Source organism: Mytilus galloprovincialis, chromosome 5 (genome assembly GCF_965363235.1).
Source record: "Mytilus galloprovincialis chromosome 5, xbMytGall1.hap1.1, whole genome shotgun sequence".
In the NCBI taxonomy this organism is placed as follows: Eukaryota; Metazoa; Mollusca; class Bivalvia; order Mytilida; family Mytilidae; genus Mytilus; species Mytilus galloprovincialis.
The window spans coordinates 57,820,070-57,842,232 of record NC_134842.1 but is presented as its reverse complement, the minus strand read 5'-3'; the positions used below and the strand labels follow the sequence as shown (position 1 = coordinate 57,842,232).

Sequence of the window (22,163 nt, the reverse complement as noted above, 5' to 3'; positions counted from 1 at the left end):
TGTTATGTGGAAAACAAACGGGTCTGGAGTGGTGTAAATTCTAATCAACACCATTGTTCTAACATTAGCTATATATAAAGTTGAATTCTTTGGTTTGTCATTTTTACCCCATGACGGCTGACAAATTCGACCTCGTTATTTTAGTATTATAGATATATACAAAAATATTTGATCTTGACAGTTTCTTTTGTAGGTAAACGTGCTTCGTTTAGTGAAGAGATATTTTGAAATGGAATTCTTTTATAGAGATATTGTCAAGATTTTACAAATGAATCATGCCATTAGTATATCACTTCGTCAGGTTAAGAGGTATTTAAAAGAAATGAATCTTGCTCGTAGAAAAGACTACTCAAATATTCGATCTGTATTTAACTTTGTTCATACGCAAGTCACTTCATACGGACCAGCGCATGGATATCGTTGGATGTATCAGAAGTGTAAGCGGCACGGGTTTAAAATAAAAAGAGACCACATTAGCCTCATGCTTAACACAATTGATCCAGAGGGGGTATATCTTAGAGCCCGGTGTAAGCGGCACGGGTTTAAAATAAAAAGAGACCACATTAGCCTCATGCTTAACACAATTGATCCAGAGGGGGTATATCTTAGAGCCCGGCGAAGACTAAAAAGAAGAGAATATTTTTCAAGGGGGCCAAATTTTTGTTGGCATTTGGACTCCTACGATAAATTGAAAAGATATGGCTTATGCATCAATGCTTGCATCGATGGGTTTTCCAGGAAAATAATATGGCTCAAAGTTGGTAGATCTAGTAGTAATCCAAAAGTCATAGCTAGGTATTTTATAGACGCAATAGAAGAGCATAGGGGTCATCCATATAGCATGAGAGGTGATATGGGCACAGAAAATGGGCTGGTTGCAGTAATGCAGACGTTGTTTGCTGGAGATGAAGTGACAATACCTTTCATTTACGGAAAAAGCACTATGAACACTAGAATTGAGTCCTGGTGGGGCATTTTGCGAAAGAAGTGCTGTCAAGTATGGATATCAGCGATGAAAGGCCTTCAGGAACGAGGTCAATTTTCAGGAGACAAACTTGACATTAACCTAATTCAATTTTGTTGCATGCAGTTACTTCAGGTACCTTTCTTTTCTATTTGTAGAAATATTTTACCTTCCAATATGAGCTCATGGCAATAGGCTTTCTTTGAAAGATCCTTTTTGATACCAATTTTTGTTGTACGTTTTACTTGTTAAAAACTCTTATTTTGATATAAGGAATGTATTATGTTTTTTAATCAATCCCTCACAAACGGTATTTTAAGGGAAAATATAGATTATTTGATACGTTGCTTGGAGCATAACTACGTAATTGGCTTACACTTCAAAATTGTTTTATTTTAGTTATCAGTTAGGTCATTACACGATCTACTGTATCTACTAAATCATTGGAATGTCACTCCGTATTCATCGTAGTAATTTTCATTTGACTAATTTATTTTAGGATGAAGGATTTGATATCGAGGTGCTTGGGGTTTTTTTTCTATTATCAGTCGTTTAGGTTGTCTGATCTGCCTGTCAGCAACAGCGAGTGTTCTCTTGTGAATCTTTTTATTTATGTTTTGTCTTCTTTTTCTGTAAACATGGTAAATTGTCTATGATTTTTCTCGATGAATTGGATCCTTTTTAATTCTTATTTAGATTGTACGTTTTACTTGTTCAAAATTGTTATTCTCATCTTGGTATATCAGGGACAGGCTGCATTGAATACGTTTAACCCCGCCTCATATTTTTAAGTGTGCGCCTGTCTTATGTCAGGAACCTTTGTCAGAGTTTGTATTTGAATTAATCTTTTAATTTCTTTCTGGGAGAAGGTTTCTCATTTGGTTTGCCTTGGTGTTAAGTTGGCATATCCTCATGATGCCCTATGGGACCATACATAGACGGTCGTACATGGTGTACATGCTGCATGGCGGCCTCCGTATGTCACGCTTTAATTGTTCGATGATTTGGTATCTGATTGGCATTTATTCCATAAATTGTACCTGACTTCTAATGATTGTAACGTATAGGAGTTTTTGTAATAAGTAATATCCTATTTTAACGTATAAACTCGTAAACGACATACATATCAAATGTGATCTGGAACAGAAAAAAAAATAACATCATAGAAAAAAGTTACCCACATTAGGATTTCTCGGTAACGCGAAATTGTAGAAGAGGGACGAAAGATACCAAAGGGACAGTCAAACTCATAAATCTAAAACAAACTGACAACGCCATGGCTAAAAATGAAAAAGACAATCAAACAACAGCACACACGACACAACATAGAAAAATAAAGAATAAACAACACGAACCCCACCAAAAAACTAGGGGTGATCTCAGGTGCTCCGGAAGGGTAAGCAGATCCTGCTCCACATGCGGCACCCGTCGTGTTGCTTATGTGATAACAAATCCGTCTAAGGGGGACGATCCGAGAATTTTGAAAAGGAAGGGTGCTAGAACAAATGAGGGGTGGTGGTGTGCCAGGCTACTATTTGCCGATTTTGGCCTATATTTCACATGAATTTAACAAAATTTTCCAAAAAAAAAGGGAGTGCACATACCCGGAACACCCACTTCCCCCACCTTTTAATCGTGTGCTGTTGAATCTGGACATATTTTGAGAATGACACATATACTTTCAGTCGACGTTTCGTCTTAATGTATGTTTGCCAATCAGAACCTAGAGAAGACAATTACGCCAACAAGATTGGATTTTTACAGGGACATTTGGAACAAACTGATCAGCCCTACTTCTAACGGTAGTGTACAATTAATGGGGAAGATTTTAATCAGATTGCATTTGAAAATTTTGTGATTTGATTGGCCTTTTGTCCTGATTAAAAATGAAAAATGGCTTTGTCTTTTTTACAGAACGAACTAGATGACACTGCGCAGGTATGGAACACTCATTATATTAGAAGTAGAGAGTATGTTTTTCATGGACGGCCTGTCAACATGTATCTTTATCCCGACTTGTTCAATGCTGAGGAGCATATTCGACAGGTCGATGACGACGTGCTACACTTTTGTCGATCAGAATGCGCTGAAGAGGACGAGTACCCATGCGAAGAAGAGATTTTTGAGTTGGGATGCATTTACATGGAGGAAAATCTACTGAAACCACCCGAAAACGTCGACGAGTCAGTAGCGCTATACCTAAGTTTGCGTCGCTGGTTTATTCAACAGCTATGAAAATGAAAGAGATACAAAATAAATAAATTGGTTTATGCTCTCGCTCTTTTGTATTTGCATGTAGTGATATACAAAGCAGTACCTTACGAAAATGGGTGTAACCGATGTTCTTCTATCACACAGGTACAAAATATGGTAGTTTTTTTTTATAAAGATCTTGGCTTTTGACTTTGTAAACGTTCCAAAATGATACGTGGAAATAACCATGCTAATGATTTTTGTTGTATATCAGACCGAGTGCGTACATATATAGGTCTTTTGATACTTGAACTGTCAATCAACTGTTTGCTAATTACACTTGTTCCATCTTGTTCCGTATGTCAATTCTCTGAGATATTCTCCAATGCTTCTCTTTCTTTTGCTCTATCTCACACCGTATCCAAACGTTGGTCTTTTGTTCTTTTTGCTAAAAAAAATTCTTCTTCTTTTGCGCTCTCTTGCACCGTATCCCAACCTTTTTCTTTTCTTCTTTTCGCTCAAAATAGCTCTCCCCTCACAACTTATCCCCACCTTTGTCTTTTGTTTTTTTTCTCGCTCCAATGGGCTCTTTTCCGTTCCTATTCCCGGTACCCCCGGTGATCTACACTGCTCTGATCCGTGCTCACAACCTTGCTTTTCCTACTTTTGGCGTTATTTTGACAGCAAAGGAGGAGAAGAGAGACTGTGGCCGATGCAAAATGTAACCATGAGTCGTATGAGCAAGCCAACGAGTCATACGAAAAAGCCACGAGTCGTATGAGTAACCATACGAGTAGTATGAGGTACCCTGCGAGCAACGACTCTCTCGGTCTCTTTCACTCACTTGTTAGGTGTTTGTGTCTTGTGTCCAAAATTCCTCAAAAATAGACATGAGTCGTATTAGCATAGCTTTGAGCACTATGAGCAACATTTCGATTCGTATGAAAAAGAGTGGACACACTGAAATGTCTCGCCTGTTCCAGTGTTCATAATATAACTTATGTTGTAAGTATAAAAAACAAGTTTAAACCACAAGCATTATAAACAAATTAACATTTAAATGATCAATGTACATGAGACGAAGGTGAGATAAACCCTTTCAGACAGAAATGTAGTTCATGCACTCATTCCATACAACAAATCTAGTTTACCTATTGCTAAAAGTATCTCCGAATAAACCTCTTAAAAAATAACCTTGACCATGAAATATAGGTCAAGATCAACTTACACCTACTTAACAGACATACACACCTTACAATTATTCCCTACACCAAATATAGTTATACTATCCCTTTAGTATCTGAAAGCACAGATAAATGTAACATTGGCCAATGAACCATGACCTTGAGGTCAAGGTCAAATGATTATTGCCAGAATGGAATCCATACACGAAATATAATTGACTTCTGAGAAATAGACCATATCACAAATTTTTAATTTGGCCAGTCAACCATGAAAAAGAGGTCAAGGTCAGATTATTATTGACAGACAGACATGTACAACTTACAAACATTCCATACACCAAATATAATTGACTGGATACTTATAGTATCTGCAAAATAGACCAAAACACCAAAAAAAATATACTTTGACCACTGAATCATGAAAATGAGGTCACGGTCAGATGTCACCTGCCAGTTGGACATGAACAACTTACAATCATTGCACAACCAATTATAGAAGACCTATTGCTTTATAGATATGGACTTATAAAAAAGAAGATGTGGTATGATTGCCAATGAGACAACTATCCACAAAAGACCAAAATGACACAGACATTAACAACTATAGGTCATCGTACGGCCTTCAACAATGAGCAAAGCCCATACCGCAGTCAGCTATAAGAGGCCCCGATAAGACACTGTAAAACAATTCAAACGAGAAAACTAACGGCCTTATTTATGAAAAAAAAATGAACGAAAAACAAATATGTAACACATAAACAAACATTAACCTTGTTAACTGATCCATGCAATGATGCCGAGGCCAAGTGAAAACTGACTGACAGACATGAGGACCTTGCAAGGTAGTACATATCAAATATACGGGTATCCTATTACTTATATTAAGCGAGAAATTATCATTGCAAAAGAAAAAGATTTTTTTTCTCAAGTAGTTACTGAACCATGGAAATGACGACAAGGAAAATCGTCATGACAGACGAAAAGTTCGTAACATAAGGCATCTATATATAAAGTATGAATTATCCAGGTCATCTACCTTCTGGAAAATAAAGCTTTTAAATCAAGCGCTAACGCCACCGGATCACTATTCCTAAGTCTCGCTTTCTGCGACAGAAGTCGCTGGCGAGACAAAAACCCTGAAAGTAACGACTCTTAACGCTGTAAAGCATGATTCAGACTAACGTTTCACCGCACACACACCACCATTCCCACGCTGAGACCTTGACCTTTTACCTTGAAAATCGATAGCTTCCGAGTAGATACAAAGGACTATCATCAAAACTCGTCAAAACTCATTGAAAGATGTTGATTCTAAAGTGTCCACAAAGGGATGATATGGACAACATAAACAATTACAAGTTTTACTGCGACCTTGACCTCTGACTTTGAAATTCAAAAGCATCCGTGATATTGTTTTGGACTATCATCAAACGAAGCATGCTGATTCTAGAGTGTCCACAAGAAATGTTTCGGTGGAAGGACGGAAGCTTTCAAATATTCCCACGCAACTAAATTAGCAAATAAATCTGTCGTTCGTCATTACTGTGAAGTTTCAAAACATTTAGCCTAACAGTTTCAGAGGAGAAGATTTTAGAAAATCGGCCAATGAGAATCTAAGATTTGCTATAGCGACCCTGTTTTTCATTGGACCAGAACAAAAATAAGTAAGTTCGTAAAGAACCTTCAACTGAACATTCCTATAAAGTTTCGTTTAAATCCGTCCAGTGGTTTCAAAGAAGAAGATGAAAATGTGAAAAGATTACGACGGACGACGGATGCAACTTGATGGTCAGGTGAGCTTAAAATGTAGCATAAGGACATGAAAGATAGACTGTGCCAAGTTCAAAGTAAATCCCTTCAGTGGTTTTTGAGAGAAAATTTTCGGAATGTTAACAGCGGGCGACATACGATGGAAAGCAAAAGCACAAATAGTCTTCGGCTAGGTATACTAAGCTAAAAAATAAATATCATGAAATCTCCTTCAATATCTTTATTTGGTCAACAAAACTGACAAAATAATATAAAGCTGAAAAATGGGGGCCCGTATGCATAACACATCTTAAGGTTATATTTGTTCGTAAAGGACAGTTTTTTCTTCAAAAGCAATGGACGTCTACTGGTACTCTAAATGGAAATCTTAACTTCAGTATTTTTATGAATACAGGCTCAGGCCATTCTCAGTAATGCATCATACTCAGTACATTTTATATATTGAACTGAAAAGCAAACTTAGCATGTTTACTTAATAATATTTACATTAAAAAGTTACATTCAGTGCATATGATATTAAAGTTTTAATAAAGAAAAAAAGCTAAAAACTTTATGATCTTATTTAAATTGGTCTAAATTTGAAAAAAATGAAAACAAAATTTCGACAGGAATACCTCTGACTCAGAAAACAAGTGTAATGCACACTGAGTTAAAATAATGGTGGAAAGGTTATTTATTGGTTACATGCCTAAAATTACCCCAGTTGCTGGAAACTACTCTGATACTTTCAGAAAGTACTCCTACAGCTTATTAAAAAAAAAGGCAAAAAAGGGACATATCTCCCAAGACGAGACATTGGAGCAATGTAATTAATATGCTGACCAATATTTTGATAGCTTTACTGCTTTACAAATACTGAGTCTAACCTCATGATCTATTTCAAGCCATTTGAACATTGTTAGTAAACCCTTTAGATTATGTTTACCTAGTTAAGATCAGGACCCTTTTGATTTTTACAGGGTCAAAGATTTTAATATGTTTATGATGGATAGTTGACCCATATCGATAATACTTTCAGACTGGTGACCTAAAAATGCAAGAGGTGGGATTAACTTCAAATGACATATTTTAATGCCATTTGAACCATGCATGTTTATTTTGTTGAGACAAGTATACACTCTACAGTTATAATCTTCAGTTAAACATATCTAGATTCAGTCAGGCCAGTCACTCAAAGGATGCTGCAGTGATCTAGCATTGCTGTAAGCATGGTTAAACAATGTGCATTTAGTCCCTGACAAATTTACATTTTGTTGATCCTTCTTTGAATCATTACATGAAATCATACAATACAATCTTAAAACAATGTGCATTTACTCCCTGACAAATTTACATTTTGTCGATTCTTCTTTGAATCATTACATGAAATCATACAATACCAACTTATTGAATGTAAGTGATAAAGGCAAAAGAAAGGAATGTCCAAACTTCAATCAAAGAAGTGACTAAACATAATCCATCTCCCACATGTTTGTTTTGAATATGTTCATAAAGTCTTCTCTGAGGTCAGCAACAGACTCATAACAAGATGGCAGTTGTAGCATATTCCCACAAGTCTGAGCTGTGGGTCTCCTCTCAAAACCTGAAAGCATACTAAATGCTACATTTAATTGGTAACACATGAGGTTTGATCCAGTACAAAAACGCATAAAGTTTTGAAGTCCTTTCTCGTCTAAACTTTTTATAAACTTTTAAAGATAACCAGCCACAATCTGTTCTTTGAGTTCAAGAACATCAGGAAACTTTAGAAGTTTCAACACTTTTGCAACTGTTGGGTTCTTGTCTTCATAAACTCTTCAACTCTTAGCTGGACTGTTTGTTGAGTTAATGATGAAGTCTTTGAAGGTGATTCATTTGATGGATCAGAAGATAAGTTAGCGACTTGTTTATTTACTTGTAGTAATTTGTGATCAGGTAAACTATCATCGGATGGAGATTCCATTTCAGAACAGCCCACAGCAGTTGTTGGTAACTTCTTGCTGTATATGTAAAATCGTAGAAGTTTTGATCCTGTCAAAGTATATAGGTCTCCAATTGTGCAATCATTGTCCATTCTGCCTCCCATAAAATTTCTGACTTCAAATTGAAAATCTGTTACGTTTCCTCTTTTCGATTTGCCATTCAGGAAAAATACCTTCTTCCCATGTTGCAGGATATCATCTTGCATCCAGTTCTTCGGTGCATTGATGTATCTTACGCCTCCACCATTTAGTGTCCTGACTTGACGATATTCACTACTTCTGTAATCGTAATCAAACCACCCAATTTCAATCTTCCTCTCTTGCTTTTTGGCATTGTCATTCCCTTTGAGCTTTCAATAAAGAATGAAGAACGAATGTACAAAAACAAAGAAATTAAACAACTAAACACTCTTTATTCAATGTTTACTTTTTAGCTCATTTTTTTTCAATTGCTAAATATGTGACAAATAGATTATTATTCACTGTAAATTATTCCTGTACATGCACACAGTTGCTTACATTACTCAGTTGCTTACCCATGCTACACTACACAAGTATTGGTACTCCAGATCTATATAGTGGAGGAAAGAATAAAGAAGAAGAAGAATATGGCATTTTCCATATCGACCCTATTATCAGCCCTTGACCCATATCTATACCTTGGGCTAAAGCCCTTGGTCCGATATGAGAGTCTTTGGCTATTAATTGGGCCGATATGGAAAATGCCATGTAATAATCTTTAATAATACCATTTTCAAAATATATGCAATTAACAGCAAATATGGTCAATTTTGAAGTTTAAGGGGATAAACCCCAAATAAGGGATTGTCGTACGACTTGCCGTACAATGGAGACTTTAGCAGATCTTCTAATTCGGTAGAAGGAATGTTGACTCCTTTAGTCTCTACATGGCCTGGGACTATAATACTAACGGGACTGGAAACCATTACACCAATCAGTGTAATAATATCTACATCACAGCCATTAGAACGAGACTTTACCTGCGCTATTTATTGATACGCCATATTGTTTTGACAGTGACATCGTGCCTTGATCTTATAATTTCAGTAATTTGTTTTTCTATTTTATAGTTACAATGTATTAGTAATGATTATCCTTAACATAAACATGATTACTTTAATGATAAAAGATATCCCGATCTTTGACAGTTAATATAAATCACCAAATCCCGCCTTAATTGTAAAAATTAACATATAAACATTGAAATTTTCAGGATTAAAATAGCGTGGGGACGATGTGGAAAAAAGTATATGATTCATAAAATGTCTTATAACTTTTGATTGAAAAGAATTACGCAAGTTCGGTTTGTTGTAAAGTCATATTTATAGGTGATAGTTTGGATTTGCCTTTTTTTATTTTTTAGTATAATAGTCCCAGATATGGCCAAATAGGCTGTCCACATCTCCAAGGTCTATTTTTTAGTAACGGCAGCCATGTTTTTCGGAAAATGGCTATGTGCGACACAATTTTTTAAGAAAATATACCCTAAAGAGGATTGTGGCAATGTTTCGTCTAAATCCCTTTAGTGGCTTCATACTTTTGTTAACTTAACAGATAAACAAAATGGACACCATTGAGTGATGACAATAGCTTACAAGCACCTTCGGTCCAGGTGAGCTCACAAGAGAAAGTTGTGGTGGGGACACAAATTGGTTTAAATTCATATGCATATTATATGCATTCTTGTATGCAACACACTTTCTCATGTTGGTTAACAATCATGTAGAGCGGACACAATTTGGACGGACTGACAATCTAATTACTTTAGGGCTCCCGTTGATAGTCAGCGTGGCCTTAATTAACAGTGTGACATGTGGATGACAAATAGACAGACATTTGTATACCATAAAACTTCCAGCAAAATAATTTAAAGAGCTTATAAACATGATTAAAACTGTGAAAGTATAAATAAACTCATCATAGATACCAGGACAAAATTTAGTATATACGCCAGACGCGCGTTTCGTCTACAAAAGACTCATCAGTGACGCTCGAATCCAAAAAAGTTAAAAAGGCCAAATAAAGTACGAAGTTGAAGAGCATTGAGGACCAAAATTCATAAAAGTTTTGCCAAATCCAGCTAAGGTAATCTATGCCTGAGGTAGTATAAAGTACCCCCAATTATAATGTAGTATTGTGTATTGAAATGTGAATATACATGTTATAATGATAATGTACCTTCTCTTCTCCAATTGTTTGTATTGATTCATCTGATGCATTTCCATTTCTTAAAAATTCAAATACTTCACAGTAGTCATCCATTTCTTTCTGTAAAACAAAGACAAATATCAATATGATAATAACATCAAGAGTAATAACAAAATTACCGAACTGATGAGCAAAAATCCAGGGCAGTAGTCAATAAATAAAAACAATAAAATTTAAAAAATCGATAAATAACGCTTATCAGGGGCAATAACTCTTCCATGGAGAAAACACATACCTTTGAATTCAATTAAATAATATTAAATCAGGCCGTTGCGCAAAAATATGGAAATTCACCAACAATGGGAGAAAAGATGTTCCCCATTTTGAGAAACAGATAATCGTATGGAAAACTTTACTTTAGTTTTTGGGGTTATGGCTGATTAAGTTATACTCAACCAGCACTGACTTAAACATGCTTACTTCAGACTTTTTCATATTCACGCAACCGCAATATCCATAGCACATAGTTCTAGTTCTGTAGGTCAGTAGTGAGAATGTGGATCTAGGGAGTCCTCTGCTTTCAGAGATTGACGGAACCGGGATGGCACATAGATTGTGGACATGTCACAATGAATGCACACTTACTGTCTGTGTATTAAATCTGGACAGAAAGGACCGTAGGCAAAGAAAACTCTGTTGAGTCAGAAAATTTCAGTGCGTGAAATTTTATTTATTTATTGCACACATCGAAACAAAGCATGTTTTTCCCAAGATACAGGAATTTACGGTTAATCCAGCTATTTTGGAGAAGGGCAGAACTGTTGCATGGACCATTTGATTTTCAGGGGTGGGGGGATGGGTTGGCTTTTCATGTGGACCCAGATTTTTTTCCCCAGCAAATTTAGGGCCTGGATGATTTTATCTAAGAAAACCCAGATGCCTCCCCCCTCCCCCCTCAGAAAAATCAAATGGTCTGTACCTTTGAGGCCCACTTTTCTCTTTGAGCATGTTGAGATCAATTTATTCCACCCTTCCTGGACAAATAATTCCCCCCCTCAAATTTCAGGATATTATAAATAGTCAGGCCCCCTGAAGTTAAAATGGTCGGTCCTTTAGGGATATTTGAACTTGAATCCGGGTCTGTTTGCTCTAATTCACGTTGCCCTAGGACCTGTTCACTCTACTTCTTGTTTGTCCTATGTCCGTTCACTCTGATGTTTCATACATGTTTCATATATTTTATTGTTTGTTGGAAATTCCACCAACTTTTTATCTTGTTTTTGCTGTATATTTTCTATCATTTAATTTATCTGCAAGTTATATAATCACTGTGATACAATTTTATTGTATTGTCTAAATTGTTTTACATGTATATACGTTTGTGTGCTTTGTGATTTTTTTTCCCTTCATAAAGTTGTTTTACTGTATTGAGACTTTAAATCAAGGTGTGTCGTGACTTATCGTGTTCTGTATTTGATCACATTTATACATTTTATACATTAACTCGGAGAGAACAGACACCATGTATTTTCTCTTCATAATATATAAATGGTTTTACATTACGAATTTTTGGGCCCCTTTATAGCTGGCTGTTCCATGTGAGCCAAGGCTCTGTGTTGAAGGCCGTACCTTGACCTATAATGGTTTACTTTTATAAATTGTTATTTGGATGGAGAGTTGTCTCATTGGCATTCACACCACATCTTCCTATATCTACATGTATCATGTCTATGTATATATGTTACAGTGAATTTGTATAATCAGGGATAAAGTAGAATCCCTGATTTTTATGGGAATATGTAGAATCACTGAAATCATTAGTAATTATATATAATCCCTGAAAATGACCAGTGATTTTACATACTCACTGAACATGTTAATGATTATTATACAAACTCCCTAATATGATTTCAGGGATAATCAATAATTTAAGATTCCTTTGTTTAATAATCTTATTTTAATATAATAGACAAATTATAATATTTTTCTTTCATATTCCTTTCCAAATGAGATAAATCTGCTTTTAAACACAGATTTATTTTTCTCAGTAAGAATAAGGATTTATAACGTTGGTGAGACAATGCCAGAACATTTAATTATTCTTTGAGGTGGCATTATTATTCTGTATGAAAGATCTTTGCATACAGACGTCATAATTATTTTGACTAGTCTTTTTCCTGAAAATTCAGGATCGCAATAAGTGTTGTTTGTTTCGGAACTTTAAACAAAAGCCCCCCTGTTTAAGATTTAAATGGTCGGTCCTTTATAAAACTTAGTATGGCTGATCACTTAACATCTTGAATGTGTCGAAGTAACTGCAAACTTTTGCAAAAATAGTGGTGAAAAATACGCTATATTCTAACATGTCTTACCTAGTTCATGGAAAGTATAATAAAGGGGAAAGATACGAACCTTATTGTATGTGTATAATACCTCCTACTAAGGAGCATCACCATAAGGTATGCTGTAGAGGAGGACATATTAGCACATTGTTTCGGCCGTGACAGATTAATGTGAGCATTTGCCTATCCAGTTTCAAAGACAGGCCGTAACGGGTCTTACTAACAGAAAGTTAACCATCCCAAAACTTAAATAAACAATACAAGACCATGCTTGCATAATTAAATGCATGCATGTTAGGGTCCCATTAAAACAAGAAATGAAACAAAACGAAACGTAACGAAACGAATTAATAACCGAAACAAAACAAAACGCATTGAAATAAAATAAGAATTTGAGTAATATACTAAAAGAGAAATAACTTTATTAGCCTCATATACCATATATATACGAACCCATAAATACATTGACACTCACCATAGGCACTTGTCTCAGAATTTTCAAGCTATTATATGTATATCTTTTTTACCAAGAGTTTTTGGAAATCGTTTTTATATATCATATCTCATAACTATATATAGGGTCTATATTTTTGACTGAAATAGTTTAGGTACATCGCAAAATACGCATATAAAAAAAAAGAAGAGGTGGTATGCTTCCCAATGAGAAAACTCTCCACAAGGGACCAAAAATGACACAGAAATTAACAACTATAGGTCACCGTACGGCCTTTTACAATGAGCAAAGCTCATACCGCATAGTCAGTTGTAAAAGACCCCGAAATGACAAATGTAAAACAATGCAAACAAGAAAACTAAGGGCCTAATTAATGTATAATAAATGAACGAAAAATAAATATGTTTGTTTTATGTGTTACATATTTGTTTTTCGTTCATTTTTTATATAAATAAGGTCGTTAGTTTTCTCGTTTGAAATGTTTTATATTGTCATATCGGGGCCTTCTATAGCTGAGTATGCGGTATGGAATTTGCTCATTGTTGAAGGCCGGACGGTGATCTATTATAGTTGTTAATTGTGGAGAGTTGTCTCATTGGCAATTATACCACCTCTTATTTTCTATATGTAACACAACAACAAACGACAACCACTGAATTACAGGCTCCTGACTTGGGACAGGCACATACATACATAATGTGGCGGGGTTAAACATGTTAGCCGGATCCCAACCCTCCCTTAACCTAGGACAGTGGTGTAACAGTACAAGTTCTACATAAGACATGTTTGTTTACTGTAAAAATTGACTAATTGACGAATTTCTGAAATTGCTTCACTCACATATTGCCATACAGATTTCTTACCCGTATCATATATTCCTATGTGAATGCACCTATAATAGTGAAACATCCTGATCACATCAAATATTGGAAGTAACTTTCCGGGCTTCTTTATCATGCATATCGAGTGAACAGTCATTCAAACAAGCTTTGAAACACACAAATCATACTTACTCCTTCCGCCGGGTGGCCTGCCACCTCTTGATCCGCCATTCTGTAATCAGTTAACACGTGATAACTAACAATCCGAGATCTCGATTAAATAATCCGAGATAACGATATAATAATCCGAGATCTCAATATAACAGTTTCGTTTTCTCGAGATAACGATATATTAAAGTTTCGTTTTCTCGAGATAACGATATAATAATCCGAGATCTCGATATAACAGTTTCGTTTTCTCGAGATAACGATATATTTTTTATCGAGATCTCGATATATTAAACCGAGATAACGATTTAATAATCCGAGATCTCGATATAACAGTTTCGTTTTCTCGAGATAACGATATATTAAAGTTTCGTTTTCTCGAGATAACGATATAATAATCCGAGATCTCGATATAACAGTTTCGTTTTCTCGAGATAACCATATATTTTTTATCGAGATCTCGATATATTAAACCGAGATAACGATTTAATAATCCGAGATCTCGATATAACAGTTTCGTTTTCTCGAGATAACGATATATTAAAGTTTCGTTTTCTCGAGATAACGATATAATAATCCGAGATCTCGATATAACAGTTTCGTTTTCTCGAGATAACGATATATTTTTTTATCGAGATCTCGATATATTAAACCGAGATAACGATTTAATAATCCGAGATCTCGATATAACAGTTTCGTTTTATCGAGATAACGATATATTTTTTATCGAGATCTCGATGTAACAATTTCGTTTTCTCGAGATAACGATATATTTTTTATCGAGATCTCGGTAAAACGGTAATGTTTTATCGTGATCTCGAATTAAAAAAATATTTTCTAATGTTTTGTGTGTCCCCTTACGGCTTCCGTAGGTACAGATTAAGAACGCTTTTAAAAATTCGTTTTAATCTGTTGATAGATATGATTTGAACTCGTATTTGACACAACGTTTTGGAATTTTGAATCCTCAATGCTCTTCAACTTCGTACTTGTTTGGCTTGATAAATATTTTGATATGAGAGTCACTGATGAGTCTTATGTAGACGAAACGCGCGTCTGGCGTACTAAATTATAATCCTTGTACCTTTGATAACTATTTACAGCACTGAGTCGATGCCACTGCTGGTGGATGGTCTTTTCGTCCCCGAGGGTATCACCAGCTCAATAGTCAGCACTTCGGTGTTGACATGAATATCAATTATGTGGTCATTTTTATAAATTTCCTGTTTACAAAACTTTGAACTTATCGAAAAAACAAGGATTTCTTGTCCCAGGAATAGATTACTTTAGTCTTGATATGAGCGTCACTGATGAGTCTTATGTAGACGAAACGCGCGTCTGGTGTACTAAATCATAATCCTGACACCTTTGATAACTATTTACACCACTGGATCGATGCCACTGCTGGTGGATTGACTTTTCTTCCCCGAGGGTATCACCAGCTCAGTAGTCAGCACTTCGGTGTTGACTTGAATATCAATTATGTGGTCATTTTTTATAAATTTCCTGTTTGCAAAACTTTGAATTCATCGAAAAAACAAGGATTTCTTATCCCAGGAAAAATTACTTCAGCCATATTTGGCACAACTTTTTGGAATTTTGGATCCTCAATGCTCTTCAACTTCGTACCTGTGTCACTGATCAGTCTTATGTAGACGAAACGCGCGTCTGGCGTATTAGATTATAATCCTGGTACCTTTGGAACTATATATATTTTATTGTAATATCAAAATGTTGTCGAGCATTTATAAAACATTAGATAATTTGCATCCTTTTTATATATCAAACTGATATTCTAAAATTAATGATAGATTTTTTTATGCTCCACCTACGATAGTAGAGGGCATTATGTTTTCTAGTCTGTGGGTCCGTTCGTCCGTCCGTTCGTTCGTTCGTCTGTTCAGTTTCAGGTTAAAGTTTTTGATCGATGTAGTTTTGATGAATTGGAGGTCCAATCAACCTGAAACTTAGTATATATGTTCCTTATGATATGATCTTTCTAATTCTAATGTCAAATTAGAGTTCTGACCCCAATGTCACGATCCACTGAACATAGAAAATGATAGTGCAAGTTTCAGATTAAAGTTTTTGGTCAAGGTAGTTTTTGATGAAGTTGAAGTCCAACCAACTTGAAACTTAGTACACATATGTCCTATGATATGATCTTTCTCATTCTAATGCCAAATTAGAGTTTTGTCTCAATTTCACGATCCACTAATCATAGAAAATGATAGTGCAAGTTGGGCATCCGTGTACTATGGACACATTCTTGTTTTATTTTATTCCATTTCTGTTTGAATTATCACCATGTATCACCTCTGTGCGGTTTTTAAATTTATAAAACGTTAATGTACTTTAATTACTTAATTAAAGAAATAACCTGTTTGCTTAATCAATTTTTTGCATAAAGTTAAGTCCATCAATACCACACGTTAGAGTATTATACAAATGCTGTGATTCCCAATATTTCGACTTCCACCTGTATTATTCCTTAGCATCATATACTTAGCATTGATATGATAGTTTTGCATATGTATAATGAACGGAAGTACACAACCATAATTTCCCATCCGGGCTGATAACCCATATCAGGGGCATCTCGTGCACAAAACCCATAATAGTGCCTCTCGTGCAAGTTACTTCCGTTATTTCCGGAATCGTTTGGTTACTTTTCCATTGTTGCATCAAATGTTTTTTTTTTATTATGACGTCAACGTTTTGACGGGAACTTTTGTGAAGTCCATTTATGGCGGACAAATAGCAATAAGGTGTATTGAATCTAGTGGTAAACTGTTTGTACAGAACCAGCTGTTATTGAAAAAAATAGATGTAAACATGATCAAATCCAATGATATAGATTTTCAAACTTATGATAGTCAAGTTAATTATGGATTTACAAGATCTACGGGATCTATGTTACCATACATATATATGGAGATAGTAATGCTATTATGTTAAAATTATAGTGTTACATTATGTTGGATGCATAATTTGACTTCTTTGTAAAGTTTTTGACTGCATTTTGTTTAATTGCCTTACATAAAACAATTGTCGGAAGGATATGATAAAGCAATTAATACATGGCTTTTTCCATATCGGCCCGGGTATCATCCCTCGACCCATATCAGCACCTCGACTCCGTCTCGGGATGATACCCGGTCCGATATGAAAAAGGCCATGTATTAATCTTTATCTATTGAAGACATTCTACCATTATATACGACCAAAGCTAAAACCGCTATGTAATGGTTATAAATGTAACCATAAAAGGTTTGAATTGTTTAGTTGGTGAAACACGCTGATTCCTTGGAATATATTAAACTACTGATTGCATCGGTTAATGAATAATTTGTTAAAAACAACTTCAAAGACTATTTCATAGCCGCTATCATGACCTTAATAGTATGTTATGAAACTTCAACGTCGTAATTTATTTGGCTTTTTAACTATTTTGATTCTAGCACCACTGATGGGTATTTTTGTAGACGAAATGTGCCTATCCCAAGTCACGGGACTATATAATATCATTTGTTGCTGAACATCGTATTCGTTTTTTGTCCAGTGTTGTTTGTATACGTCAGGCCAATTTCTCGTTTAAATTGTTTTACATTTGTCATTCCGAGGCATTTTATAGCTGACTATGGATTATTATTATTATTTAAGGCCGTGAGGTGACATTTTGCTGTTTATTTCAATGTCATTTGGTCTCTTGTGGAGAGTTGTAACATTGGCAATCATACCACATCTCCTTATTGTTATATTTCAACTAGTTTGTGTCTTATGTACTATTATTTGTCTGTTTGTCTTTTTCATTTTAACCATTGCGTTGTCAGTTTATTTTCAATTTACGAGTTTGACTGTCCCTCTGGTATCTTTTGTCCCTCTTTCAGCAGCTGCGAGTACACGTAGATTGACTCGACCATCTGTAAGAATTTTTCTTTTATTCATGGATTCCTATAAATGTACTGCTGAGTTATGTATTCAATTCCTATATGTTAGTTTTTTTTTTTACAGCTACGTTTTGTTTGAATATTCTTGATCTCACCAGTACTGACTTTTTGAAAGAATAGCTATATAACTTAATTTTTATTTTATTAATAAAAAACTTCAAACTAAAGATTGCAATTGCAAATGAATGTGAATACAGCTTTTATTCCTTCAACATGTTGAAATTTTGGAGATGCAATGACATTGTCGAAAATGCTCACCAAGGAAGTCACTTGAGCCATTTTTACTGTGCTCAAACTATAATTCACTGACCAAATGCATCCATGAACTTTCACTGAATGTACATACTATATCTATTAAGAATAGTCCGTCACTGTCTGATTCCAATGTGGATTCTAGCGGTTATCAAATTACAAGCACTGCTAATCTCCACACACTAATATTCCAAGAAACGTGTTACTGGTGGCATCCTTGTTTGTAAAGAAATAGTGCGTTTTGGAACCAGAAACATAATCAGTAGTGCGTATCCATGCATGGTCGTCTTTGTTCATCTTATATAATGCAGTCATTGATCCACAGTCATAGTGACCACTACTCTCAAACTCTCCAGCCCTTGATATGCTGGTATTTTGAACAACCAACTCCGTGAATGCATAGTTACTTCCGCTTGTGCATATTGTCCAGGAGAATAGATAAATTCCAGATTTTGGTGATACGAATATGCCGTTGAAGTTATTATAATGGTCTCCGATATTAATAATTACATTTCCGAATACGACTGTTGACTTCTTCTCTAAGTTAAATGAATGTGTTGTAGTTTTTGTTGTAGCATAAAACATTATCGGTTTAGACTCAAAGGAACCTGCAACGAAACATAAAATATGAAAATGTGTTATCAATATATATATATTTATCATTATCAAGATTGCAAGGGTTTATATTGTAACCAGGGTTTAATAGATATAGGAAGATGTGGCATGAGTGCCAATGGGACAACTCTCCATCCAAGTAACAATTTATAAAAGTAAACCATTATAGGTCAAGGTACGGCCTTCAACACAGAACCTTGTTTCACACAGAACATCAAGCCGTAAAGGGTCCCAAAATTACTAGTGTAAAACCATTAAAACGAGAAAACCAACGGTCTAATCTATATAAAAATTAGGATAATAGTTTATTTGATGGGGGCTTCTAGGATATGGAACAATAAATTGTTGTCTGACATACCAGATGGATACATATATGTTGTGCTGCGTTATTATATTTCGTATGTCAATTGATATAATGATCATTCCATAATTCTTTTTTCTTTTATTTTCTGAATAGTATTATAAATTCACCTGTATATGGAGTTTGTATTTTACGTTCAATTTGCTATCCAAGCGTCAAATATAACTTCCTTGGCGGAGTAAAATTGCTGTCTCAGAAAAATACTCAAGCCTAACTTATGTCTAGTGTATGTAGTGATCGGTCGCCTCTAGGAATTTTTACTCATGGTAAATGACCAAGTGTTTTAATAATTGGGCAATTAAGGTTCTTTTCGTTTTATAACGAAACTGTTTTGAATGCGTTATATTATTGTGTTTGACAAGGAAACATGTCATTTGAATTTTATTCTTACTTATAACGCAAATAACGACCTTTTTGTCCCGGACCAAATATTTAAAATAACATTGCTTTAATTGTACTAAAGTCTACATACCTTTGTAAGTCGAATCGTTGAGATCCTGAATCCTACTTTCAAAGATCTGCATAGAATTTTCTATAGCAGTGATACGTTGTTCGATTGTTTTTTCTGTCTTATTTTGTATGGATATAGCACATGTAGTTAAAGCAAGAAAAGTCAGCAGAAACCATGGAAAAAGCTGTCGTATCGAGCTCATCATCTTTGAAAGATACTTACGGCATAAAATATTGTTTCACGTTTATATACTACCGTTTTAGAAAGCACAGAGCACGTCTTTAATTTTTATTTATTACCAAATAGTTAATTTTGTCAACATATTAAAGTCAGTTTGCTTCATACACAAATGATGAATAAGAAATTCATCTATGATTTTCCACTGACATATGCCATTCTACGCAATATTTAATATATATAAACATTCTACGCGATATTATCCTTCGACATAGAATGCTTGTTGAATATGTGCAAGTGCTTTTTCCAATTCATGCATATCAAAAAGCAATTGAGAAATAAAGGTTAATATATTTTCTTATTATCATGCTTTCGTGTTATTAATTATCCTTATCTATTACGTTGTACAAAATACATCGTTATCCTTCATTACTATAATGTCTATAAAAAAAAAATTCTTGGGAAAACCACAAAGCATCGTTAGCTCTTTGTTTGAATATAAAATCTGGTTCAATTTGTTTCAAGATTTTTAAGCAACTTTTTCATATGTGGTATTAAATTTGATATCATATCAATCAAAGTTATATACTACTAGGTATCTTTATCAAAGTCAATCAATTTCGCACACCTTCGAGGCAATATTACAACTTCACCTGCATATGTGATATACATTTCCCTACTTATTCGGTATTCAAGAGCTTGCATCTCCTACTCAGATTTTGTAAAACGTCATCAATGTCTGAGCAGAAAAATGAACCAGGGCTATATCAAAGAACGTATCGTCTTTTTGCTAAATAAAAAAGTTAATCGGAAGCTTATGGTACCAAAACCTTGTTGATAAACATTCCGTATCAACTTCACAAATAATACATGATGGTCTTGTAGTATAGATTCTGGATACTTATGTTGTTCACCATCTTATCAACGTGCTTAATTATTCTTTTGTTAGTCTTTATGAGTATTACTTTTACTGCTTAGTCTGTTTTATTGATATCATTGGAAGTGGCTCGGTACTTATATATCCCGTCATTGTGTTATTGTTCTATGATAGTTCTCGTATTCTTGTCTTTCATTTTTTGCTTATTTGCTTTGTCTATTTGCCTTTTGGTGTTTCTTTGATACATATTACGTGGCTCTGCACTTATGCATCTCGATTTTGTGCTATTGTTAAACATTTTTGTATTTTTAATGTGCATTGTTTATATGACTTTTATGTTTCTTTGATACATATATGACGTGGCTCTTTACTTAAACATCCCTTCATTGTATTATTGTACTATGATTTACCATGGTAAATTTGTGCATTCTGGTAGTTAATATTTGCTTAAATGCTTGGTTAATATGGAATTTTGAGCTTCTTTGTTTCACATTCGTTTGTTTTTATAGCAATTAAGATTATGACACAATGTTGACTGCTGTACTTATCATTTCTGTTTGTTTTGTTCACACATCGTTGTCCACATAATGAAATTTTATGCGACTGTCATACAAGTGAGAGGTTTAGCTAGCTATTGAATAAGGTTTAATCCACCATTATCTACATAAGAAAATGCTTATACCAAGTCAGGAAAATAACAGTTGTTATCAATTCGTTTCATGTGTTAAAGATTTTAATTTTGCCATTTGATTAGGGACTTTCCTTTTTGAATTTTCCTCGATGTTCAGTATTTTTGTGATTTACTTTTTTTTCAAATTAAAGCCATCATAATTAGAATTTATGTAATGAATAATTTTTTTTTCAACATTTAGAATTAAACAATCAACATTGTATTTACCAGGAATTATAGAAAACAATACTGATCATTTTAACAATGGGTAAATATGAAATGTGTTTCAGGATTTTTAAGTGATATGATCAACACTGTATTAACCACTGTATGGAAATCAAAGTTATAAGTGAAATAAAAACAAACACAGTGGCAAAAGAAAACGACGAAAACTGCATAGAAAATTAAAAACAATAGTTATACAAACCCCTTTATAACACAAATTCCTCATTTTTTGTCTTTATTTTAAGTTCTCAACCGAAACTCAATGTCAATTTGTAGCGGTATACTTAGGTGCATCTGTAGCATCTCTGTTCGAAGTAAGTGGATATAGTTATCGTCAAAATAACTGAAGGGATAAAATCTATATCGCGGAATCTGAAGTAAAAGTAAACGATATGAAGATGGAAACTCGGTGCACTTAAACTGAAATTGACTTGTTTATGATTCGTTAATATTTCTTTCTTTAATACACTTCATCTGATTTTAATAATTACAAATTACATATTTATTAAAAAAAAAATAAGAAAAAAATAAAAATTTCCACCATAATAAACCCTTTTAA

At 34.4% G+C, this 22,163-nt stretch overlaps 1 long non-coding RNA gene across 1 annotated transcript; it reads left to right on the top strand.

The window, feature by feature from the left end:
- Nucleotides 1-833: 833 nt before the first annotated feature.
- LOC143074620 (uncharacterized) lies at nt 834-3,241 on the top strand. The gene is made up of 2 exons (XR_012977972.1): nt 834-1,099; nt 2,879-3,241. It is a non-coding gene; the product is annotated as an uncharacterized LOC143074620 (long non-coding RNA).
- Nucleotides 3,242-22,163: the final 18,922 nt, after the last annotated feature.